Here is a 9,425-nt window from a genome sequence, read left to right on the forward strand (position 1 = left end):
AACCATCAGATATCAGTAGAGAGAATTTTAAAGATCATGTGGACTAATCTATTAATTTCACAGATGAGAGAACTGAGGCTTAGAGAGATTAAAAAGATATGTCTAAGTTGCATCATGGCAAGGTGAGAACTAGAATTCAGTCCTCACTCGGTCCTGCACACTGTTTCTTTACCTAAGTATACATATAGAAAAAAACATAGATTCTAATAACTTTTCGGACTACAGGATTTTTCCAATGTTACAGTCATCCAAATTTAATATGTTGATATTTTCATATTTTTTAAAACTTCTAAAAATATATGCACAACATAAACATATCTTGATAATTCCTATGCATTGCATATCCAGTGCTTACACATAGAAGGGGCATTCTCTGGAGTTTGCCCTGGGTCAGAGCCTTCTCACCTCCCAGCACAAGCCAGTAGCTTAAGCCTCAGTCTCCTGGCTTCGGTGCACTGAGCAGGAGATGTGGTTCCCAGGACCACTCAGCCACGTGGTTCCTTCAGCTCTCAGCACAGCCGAGTCCAGGCTGCAGGCTTTCCATCACAAGCCAACTACAGAGTGACGCATGTTCTCTACACATGCCGTGACTGAATACATTGTGTTCTGAAAATATTGGGGAGTTATTTCGTGTGTTATGCCTACTGCTTCATGGACCTGTACTCATTGCATGCTTACAGCCATCTACAAGGCTGTCACCATTATTTGTACCTTATTAGGCTTAGAGAGGTGAAGTGACTTGCTCAAAATAACACGGTTAGCAAATGACTGAACCCAGATCCAACAGGGAGAATGTGGGAAGAAATCAACAAAGCTTATCTAACAGATATCTGCCAAGGGTTGGAAAAAATAAGATTTATTGTTGCTCCACTGAGCAGAACACAGCCCATCAGAGGTTACTGCACCTTTAACAGCTTGTGCTTTTAACTGACCCATCAAAACACTGGTGGCCAAAGAGTACTAAATAACTTGCCTATCATGCTTAATCTCTCTAGGTTCAAAGAGAGGTGTAGAGTGCAATGACCTGTAAGACCCCTGAGCCTAAAATATAATCTAATAGACTCAGCTTTAACGCGGGCATTGAGAGGACGGCCAACAACCGGCTGCCACCGTGCAAAGCACGATTTGTCCACCATCTGCAGTCCAGTCGCACAAATACCCCAGTGAAACACTTCTTTCTCTCCACCCACTTTGAGTAGGATGAAATGGCACATTCCATTTTCAAAGTGGGCAGCTTGCACGTATCAGCAGTACCAGGAATTTGGAAAACGATGACGTGGAACCCACGATAACTTGCTGGCTGAATTTTCTCACCCAGGTAACCCAGGTTGATTAGGGATAGAGAGCCATGGGGATTTTAAATGCTGCTTCAAAGCCAGCCAGGAGCAGAATCAGCGCTGATTTGCGTTTATGATAATGACATTTGAAAGGCTAAAGATTACAAGGTTGTTTACAGAGATGGACTTCGAAAATAATTGTATCTAATGTCTCGTAAACATAAAAGAAAGTTGTTTTGTAGTAGATGATTGAAACAAAAACTTTCCTTTAAAGAGGAAGCAAATAGACTAGTTTCAGACAAAAACAACTTCAAAGGCAATCAGAAAATTCCGTGGAATTTTACAGAGGGAATCTCACTCAAAGAATTCTCTAAAATTACCTAAACTTAAAAGCATTATTTTTCTTGAGACATCTAATTTAGATTGCATACCAAACCCTGTAATAAACCTCCTGCAAAGGAATAATAATAGACCATAGGCACTATATATGTTCAGTGTTCACTGTGTGTAAATACAATGATTGACCTTCCATCAACAGACGACAGGCATAACTCCACGGTAACAGGGAAATAGAGGTCACAATCATATTTTCCAAGGCAATTTTTGGCCCTCAGGAGGGATTCACTATTATACTTGGAGGCCATGTCACCTGAGAGTCAATGGACAACGATCAAATTTCACCTTGAGCAGGTTCTTTTGTTTACTTTCTAGTCACAAATAGCTTGGCCCTAAGTGGCGGCTCCCATTCTTGTAAGATGCGTTTATTTATCGCGTAATCACCAGTTCCCTGTAGTGGGGGTGTGGATGGAGCATCAGAGGCTCCTGCTGGTCTTTAGGGTGTCTGACCTCCATTAATCCTAGAGGTAGTATTTGGAGAGATTTTTAAAAGCTTTCTGTGACCAGCAAAACCTGGGTTTGACACTGAGGTCAGCCTGTTTCAGCCAGTGACTTAACCTGTCTTTTTGCCCCAATAAATTGTGAACACAGCACCTGATCTTAGAGTTGTTGTGAAAATTAAAGAAGGTGATGTTTGGACAGCACCCAGCCCAATACGTGAAACTGTACCAGCACCCAGGGAGCATAGCTATTCCCGTGACCACCACACATTTACCTTATCTCAGCAGCATGCCTGTGTCACTTTTTCGGTAAGAGTGAGCAGATGATAGAGACCATTTTAAAATATGAAATATAAGTGTATTATTTAAACAATTTCCCCTTGGCTCATATAGTTTGAAACAGAAATTATTTTGTGGGTTGTGAAGTTGAATGAGACATATTACTAAGCTTTTATGTAACATAGGAATAAAAATCATTGTTATATCACTGATGCAGATACATAAAATATACAGATGCATAAATGTTCATATGTGTCTGTGTATATATATGTATAAATTTGGTCATTTCATGGATCTTGGGTAAATGACATTAACAAGCAAAATACATAGGAGAATTTCATTTGTTCTGAATAATAAATATATTACAGAAACAAAACAGCAGCATCAAAAGACAGCACTTTAGCAAGTATGGAGTTTGTAATAAAAGGCTTTTTTGTAGGCTAACGTCAGGACATTCACAGTAGTTTAACTGAAGAATCTGCAAAATTTAGCAGTTATTCCAATCCCTTCTATGTTAAGGATTACCTTTAAATCAATATCTCATTTTCTCTCTAAAATCTATTGAAAAAGAAAAAAAAAAAAAAAAAAAACACAACAGAACCAGGATTGTTCCTCTGGCTAATGGTGTCACACATAAAATGCTCAATCACAGGGTGACTTGAAAACGTTCAAAGCAGAACTTCCAAATTCAAGCTGCTATTGCTTTCCCTGGAAACTGAAGGAAAGAGGCCAATAGCTATTTGACAGTGAAGTTAGAATTTTTATAAAATATTTTCTTTGAAAAATCCATTATATATATAAAATATATATTTTATATATAATATATAATATATTTATACAATATATATTATATATATATATTTTATATAATATATATTTTATGTATGTAATATATTTATATATATTATATATATTTTATATATGTAATATATATTTATATATATATATATATATTTTAGAGTTTTGCTCTTGTTGCCCAGGCTGATGTGTGTGGTGCGATCTCGGCTCACTGCAACCTCCACCTCCCCGGTTCAAGCAATTCTCCTGCTTCAGCCTCCCATGTAGCTGGGATTACAGGCACCCACCATCATGCCCGGCTAATTTTTGTATTTTTAGTAGAGAGGAGGTTTCACCATGTTGGCCAGGATGGTCTTGAACTCCTGACCTCAGGTGATCTGCCTGCCTTGGTGTCCCAGAGTACTTGAATTACAGGCATGAGTCACTGTGCCCAGCCAAAAATCCATAATATATTTCTATAATGTCTTCTTTACTGTGAATTCTCTAAGACGAACAACTATGTATATTAAAACAATGATGTATATCATAAAATTTAGGTGATTTAGGTCTTTATTAAACAATCCTTCACTCTCTTCTCCTCTGAACATGATGAACCTCCCTAAGGAATAAAGTCAGGACATTTTAAGGGTTTGGGCAAATGAATCATTTTACCTTCAATTTCAGAAAATAGGTCTTAATGAAAGCAAAAAGAAATCTGATTTTCCAAGTGATATGACACATCAGGAGAAACACAGGCTTTAGAGAATATACACACTTTAAAATAGATTATTTGCAATTTTTAAGCATAAAACAAGACACAGTGTGTGCACACACGTGCACTGCTGCTTTCTGTTGCTGGATGCGGGCGCTATCTTTGGGGCTGTCGTCCTTGCTAGCTAGTCAACACTGCACTTGTGTTGTAGCCTTCAAGGCCTAACCCTGGTTTCTGACATTACTTGGCAGGGTTGCTATGGGAACAGTGACTTTGTGTGTCCCTGAGGGAACAAAGGGGGATTGCCATTAGCGGACTTCAGAGCGGGCCTGGTGCCCTATTGGTACAGGATTGCAGAACAGCACATTCAACATTATCGCCAAGGCGAAATTCCATTCATACTCCACATGTCTTCTTCCAGCAAACACGTCTTTAGTGCATGTTATTGCCACAGCCTTGGGACAGGGGCCCGGACAACAGGGAGACTTTTCAGGGCTGGGCAGGGATCGCCCGTCAAGAGCAAGGGGCAGGGTTTTGAATCATGTCTTTTGTCTTCTGAATCCCAAATGACAGCTGTTTCCAGGAAATTTCAGTTTCTGTTGTCATTTTTTTTTTAATGTTGGGGTATGTGTAAGACTAATTTTAAAGTCCATGAACAATCAGTCAGATAACAGTCTGACTTTCCCAATTCCTGCCCAAAACCAAAATGAGCTAAACTCAGGCACCTGGCGAATGGGTACAGACCACCTTTGTGAAAAATTAAGGGCAATTTGAGAAATCTATTTAATAGATTAAATAATGATTTATTCTTTAATAATATTTAATTGTGATTAAAATTAAAGCTATTACACCCAGCGAGTTCGCTCATGTCACTATATAACTGTTCACAGACAGAATATCTTCATTTAGGACATTCCCTTTATTAATTTGACCTTAAAATATTTTGACTTTATTATGCATAACATTCATATGGTAAAACACATAAGTCATAAGTATCTGATTCATTTACAGCAAAATGAGCACATAAATATAAGTATCATTCAGATCAAGTAATAGAACATTATTTCCATTCCAGAACCCTCCTTCATACCCTTGCAATCATAGCCCTTCAAAAGGTAACCAGGCAAGGCATAGTGGCTCATGCCTATAATCCCAGCACATTGGGAGGCTGAGGTAGGAGGACTGCTTGAACTCAGGAGTTCAAGACCAGCCTGGGCAACATGGCAAAACTCAGCCTCTACCAAAAATAATAATAAGTAAATAAATACAAAAATTAGCTGGACTTGGTGGTGTGCGCCTATAGTCCCAGCTAGTGGGGAGCCTGAGGTGGGAGGATCACTTGAACCAGGGAGGCTGCAGTGAACCAAGAGCATGTCACTGCACTCCAGCCTGGGCAACAGAGTGAGACCCTGTCTCAAAAGAAAATAAAACAGAGCAAAACACAGTAGGTAGCCACTCTTCTGATGTCTATCATTACAAACTTATTTTACTGTGTGTTTTTTTTACTTTATATATATAGAATTATATGTATCAAAGAGAGTATACTGACTCAGCAATCTGTCTTATGGGTATTCATCTGTAGTTATTTTTCATTGCTGTCTATGTTCCGTGGTATGACTATAAACACAATATAGCATAATACTATTCATGGACATTTGAGCTGTTTCCAGCTTGGGGCTATTTATGGAAAAAGCTACTGTAAACATTTTCACCAATATCTTTTCTCTTGATACGAGGCCTGCTTTTCTCATGGGTATATTCAGAGAAGAGGAATGTTTGTTCACTGGGTAAGCCTAAATTCCTTCTAGTAGATACTGCAAATAGTTCCACAAAGTACCCTTTCCAGGTAGATTAGGCTCTGACCAGAGTAGAGTCCATCTTTGCCAACACTTTGAATTGTCAGATTTTTTTTTTTTTTTTGCTTTTTTTTTTTTGCCATTTTGGCAGGTGTGCTATCTCATTTTCATTCATTCATTGTCATTTTAATTTGTACTCAGAAGATCCTTGGTGCTCACCATTCAGAGCACTTATTTGGAGGATGTGTGTGTGTAGTGACTTTTGAAGTTTTCAGGCCACTTTGCCTTCAATTGAATGTTCTTTTCCTATTAGTTTGTAGTAGTTCTTTATATATATTCTATGTGTAAACCTTTGTTGAATATATATACTATAACTATCTTCTACACTGTGGTTTGCCTTTTGATTCTCTTAATGGTATATTCTGTAACACAGAGTTCTAATATAAAGCACTAGTTTTCAGTCTTTTTTTCTTCTGTGGTAAGTCCTCTGTGTATGTGTTTATTGTTTTAGAAATTTTTGATTTCTCCAAGGTCTTCTCAGTATGTTTTCATGACCGCTTTTAGAAAATATTTTTGCTGATTTTTCTCATTTCAATCCAAAACACCTGGAATGATTTTTGTTTATTGTGTGAGGTAGGGATCAAAGGCTTTTTAAAAATATGGATATACAATGGAAACAATCCATACATATAAGAAAGATTTTTTTCTATCAATGCATAGCAAAGAGGTTTTTTCCTCTTATTTCTTTCCCTACAAATTATGTGAATAGTAAATGTGGGTTTTCTTCCACACTCTATTCTATGACACTGACTTATTTGTCTGTTCTCACACCAATCAGCACTATGCCATTTTCATTGCTGCAGCTTTAACATGGTTTGAGATCTGAGAGTAAAAGACCTCTAACCTTTTTTTATATTCTCAATTTGTCTTCATTATTTTGGATCCTTTTTGTTTTCATATACATTTTAGGATCAGCTTTTCAATTTGTAAAACAGAAGGACTGAGATTATGAGAGGAGTTACACTGAATTTTTAAATCAATTTGGGAGAATAAACTTAATTATAATATCGATTCTTAGAATCCTTCAATAATGTATACTGTTTATTTTTTTAAGACTTCTCGAATATCTCTCAGTAATGTTTAGTTTTCTGTGTAAAAGACTCTTGCACACATTGCTTTTATTCCTAGAAACTTTATTTTATCTGCTACTGTAAATGTTTTCACTTTAAAATTTTTAAACAGTTCATTAAAGTATATGGAAACACACTTGATTTCTCACATTAGCCTCTCATCAGTAACGCTGTTAAACTCGCTGACTTGTTCTAATAGTTGATCTGTATATCCGAATACATTTTCTATCCATGCAATCATGCTGACTACGCAAAATGACAGTTTTACTTTGTCTTTCCAATTCTCATGACTTTTCCTTTGTTTGCCTTATTGCAGTGAAGAGAACGTCCCATGTACTATCGTGTAGAAGTTGTAGTAGACGCTGTGGTCTTTCCAACAACAAACAAAGTAAGCTTTTGAAGTTTTATTATCAAGTATGATAACCTCTGTAGGGTTTTCTTGAGATACCCTTTATCAGATTAACGAAACCTCTCTCCGTAGTTTGCTACCAATTTTATTTTGAATAGGTGTTGAAAATACCAAGTGCTCATTTTGTGCCTACCGAGATGCTCCTGTGACTTGTAATGGTAATATAATAAATCACATTGTTTGAATTTTAAATCTTAGCACACATTTATAGAATAAACCCAACTTCATTGTAATGTATAATTCTTTTTATATGCCACAGATTTGGTTTGTTAATATTTTGTCCAGCAGTTTTGTATCTCTGCTTACGAGAACAATCTGCCTCTCATTTTCCTATCTTACCATGTCTTTGTGAAGTTTTGTTAGGAAGATTGTGCTGGCCTCATGCAGAGAGTCTGCAGCGTTCCTGGCTTTGCCGTTTTCTGGTTGAGTTCAGGGACGATTAGTGCCAGCTCTCCCGCCAGTGTGTTTAGCGATTGAATGATCTGGTCCTGGCTTTGCCGTTTTCTGGTTGAGTTCACAGACGGTTAGTGCCAGCTCTCCCTCCAGTGTGTTTAGCGATTGAATGATTCGGTCCCCTGGACTCGACTTTTCTTACTGAGAAGGTTTCAAATTACAGGTTCGATTCCTTCCATAGAAACGGAATTATACAGATTTTGTACTTCTTGCTTTAGTTCTGGAAAGTGGTATTTTTCAAGGAATCTGCTCATGCCATCTAAGATTTCAGATTGATTTGCAAAACATTGGTCATGATACTCTCTGCTTCCTAATCCAAATAACCTGCAAATATGTTCTTTACCTGGTTAGAGAAACTTGGCCGAGATGACTAAATCGAGGATCCAGTCATGCTAATATCTCACGAGTAAGTATCTCTGTTCCAACCCTCTTGCCTGAGCTTGAGACCCTCAATGCCCCAGCACAGCGCTGCTAACCAAGTGTCTTACAATCTTGGATGTTCCACAGGGAGGAACCAAACCTTTGAGCATCTATGCATCTCCCTCTCCTTCCTTTCCTGGATTCCTCTATCTCAATCAGAACATCACCTACTCAGGTCCTTAACCCACAACTGGGTTTATTTTAGTTATTTGTTTAACATTTAGTGGCTTCACATTATTCCTGCAGAAAAAAGGAAAAAAAAGTGAATTTCTTACCCAGGTCTGCAAAAGCTTTTAAGACCTGACCTGTAGCCACCCACACCTGGAAGTTCCAGCCTTGTCTCTCCCCAGTTCACCCAGTAAGCGCTGGACACAGGGCTGAGTTGGGACTTCCTTGCCAGTGGCTTACTCTGCCTGGAAACCTCCTTTCTCTCTCCCCACTTCCTAGGCTCTGCTTAGGTGCTATTTTACCGTAAACCCTCCAGGCTCTTCTCTCTGGAAATGCCTCTTTCTTCTTCCCTTTACCTTCCATCTGAATCGCAGGATGTCTTCTTCCTCACGCTCAGGACAGGCCTTCTTAGCGTTTATCCTGCTTTGTCATCTGCATGCCCCACAGGGCTGAGAGCTACAAGGAGCCTGAATCACACCTCCAACTCCCCCAGGGTATGGGAACGGGTTCAGAATGTTCTTCCTGAAGGTGGGAGACAACATGAAGAGTGGTTATTTCTGGGTTATGGGATGAAGAGTAATTTTTTTGTTTTCTTTATTAGACGTTACCAAATGAATCTGCTTGGTGTTAACCACATATGGCTTTTATAATCGGAAAAACAAAACAAAACTGACAGTAAAAATACATAGAGGAAGCATTTATTATGTAAAATATTATCGTTAAAACTTCGTTGGTTTTAAACGATGGTGATTAAAGGGTATTACCTTTGTCTTCAAATTGGAAAGCCTCAGCTGTCCAGAATAATGATTTGCCCAAACACTCCATTTAATTCGAGTTTCACTGTCTGTATTTTGTAACAATAAGATTGTTGCTTCTATACCCTACACATGTGCAGAGAGATGAAGGGAGGGTATATACTTCTAACTTCATTTCTAATCTTGGGTCCAAGTCAAGGGATTTTATTTCTAATGCTTGGTCTTTACAATTCTTCTTTTTTCTCATTTCTCCTTGATTTTCCAAAAGGGAAAAGAGAGAACTTCTGGGTTTTGTTTTCAGCATTATTTCCAAAAGACTTCAAATTGACTTACAGGACTTCGGGTTGAACACAGTTGCCTTTCTGGCCTGAGGGTATAAACTTTTTCTTAAGCAAATTCCCTGCTGACTTCCC

At 38.1% G+C, this 9,425-nt stretch overlaps 1 long non-coding RNA gene across 1 annotated transcript; it reads left to right on the forward strand.

Annotated features, from left to right (window-relative positions):
• The first annotated feature begins 1,919 nt into the window (after nucleotides 1-1,919).
• On the forward strand, nucleotides 1,920-8,998 carry LOC113224923. The gene is made up of 4 exons (XR_003309555.1): nucleotides 1,920-2,422; nucleotides 5,618-5,668; nucleotides 7,124-7,195; nucleotides 8,336-8,998. It is a non-coding gene; the product is annotated as an uncharacterized LOC113224923 (long non-coding RNA).
• The last annotated feature ends 427 nt before the right edge of the window (nucleotides 8,999-9,425 follow it).

This window comes from Piliocolobus tephrosceles, chromosome 9, assembly GCF_002776525.5.
Source record: "Piliocolobus tephrosceles isolate RC106 chromosome 9, ASM277652v3, whole genome shotgun sequence".
In the NCBI taxonomy this organism is placed as follows: Eukaryota; Metazoa; Chordata; class Mammalia; order Primates; family Cercopithecidae; genus Piliocolobus; species Piliocolobus tephrosceles.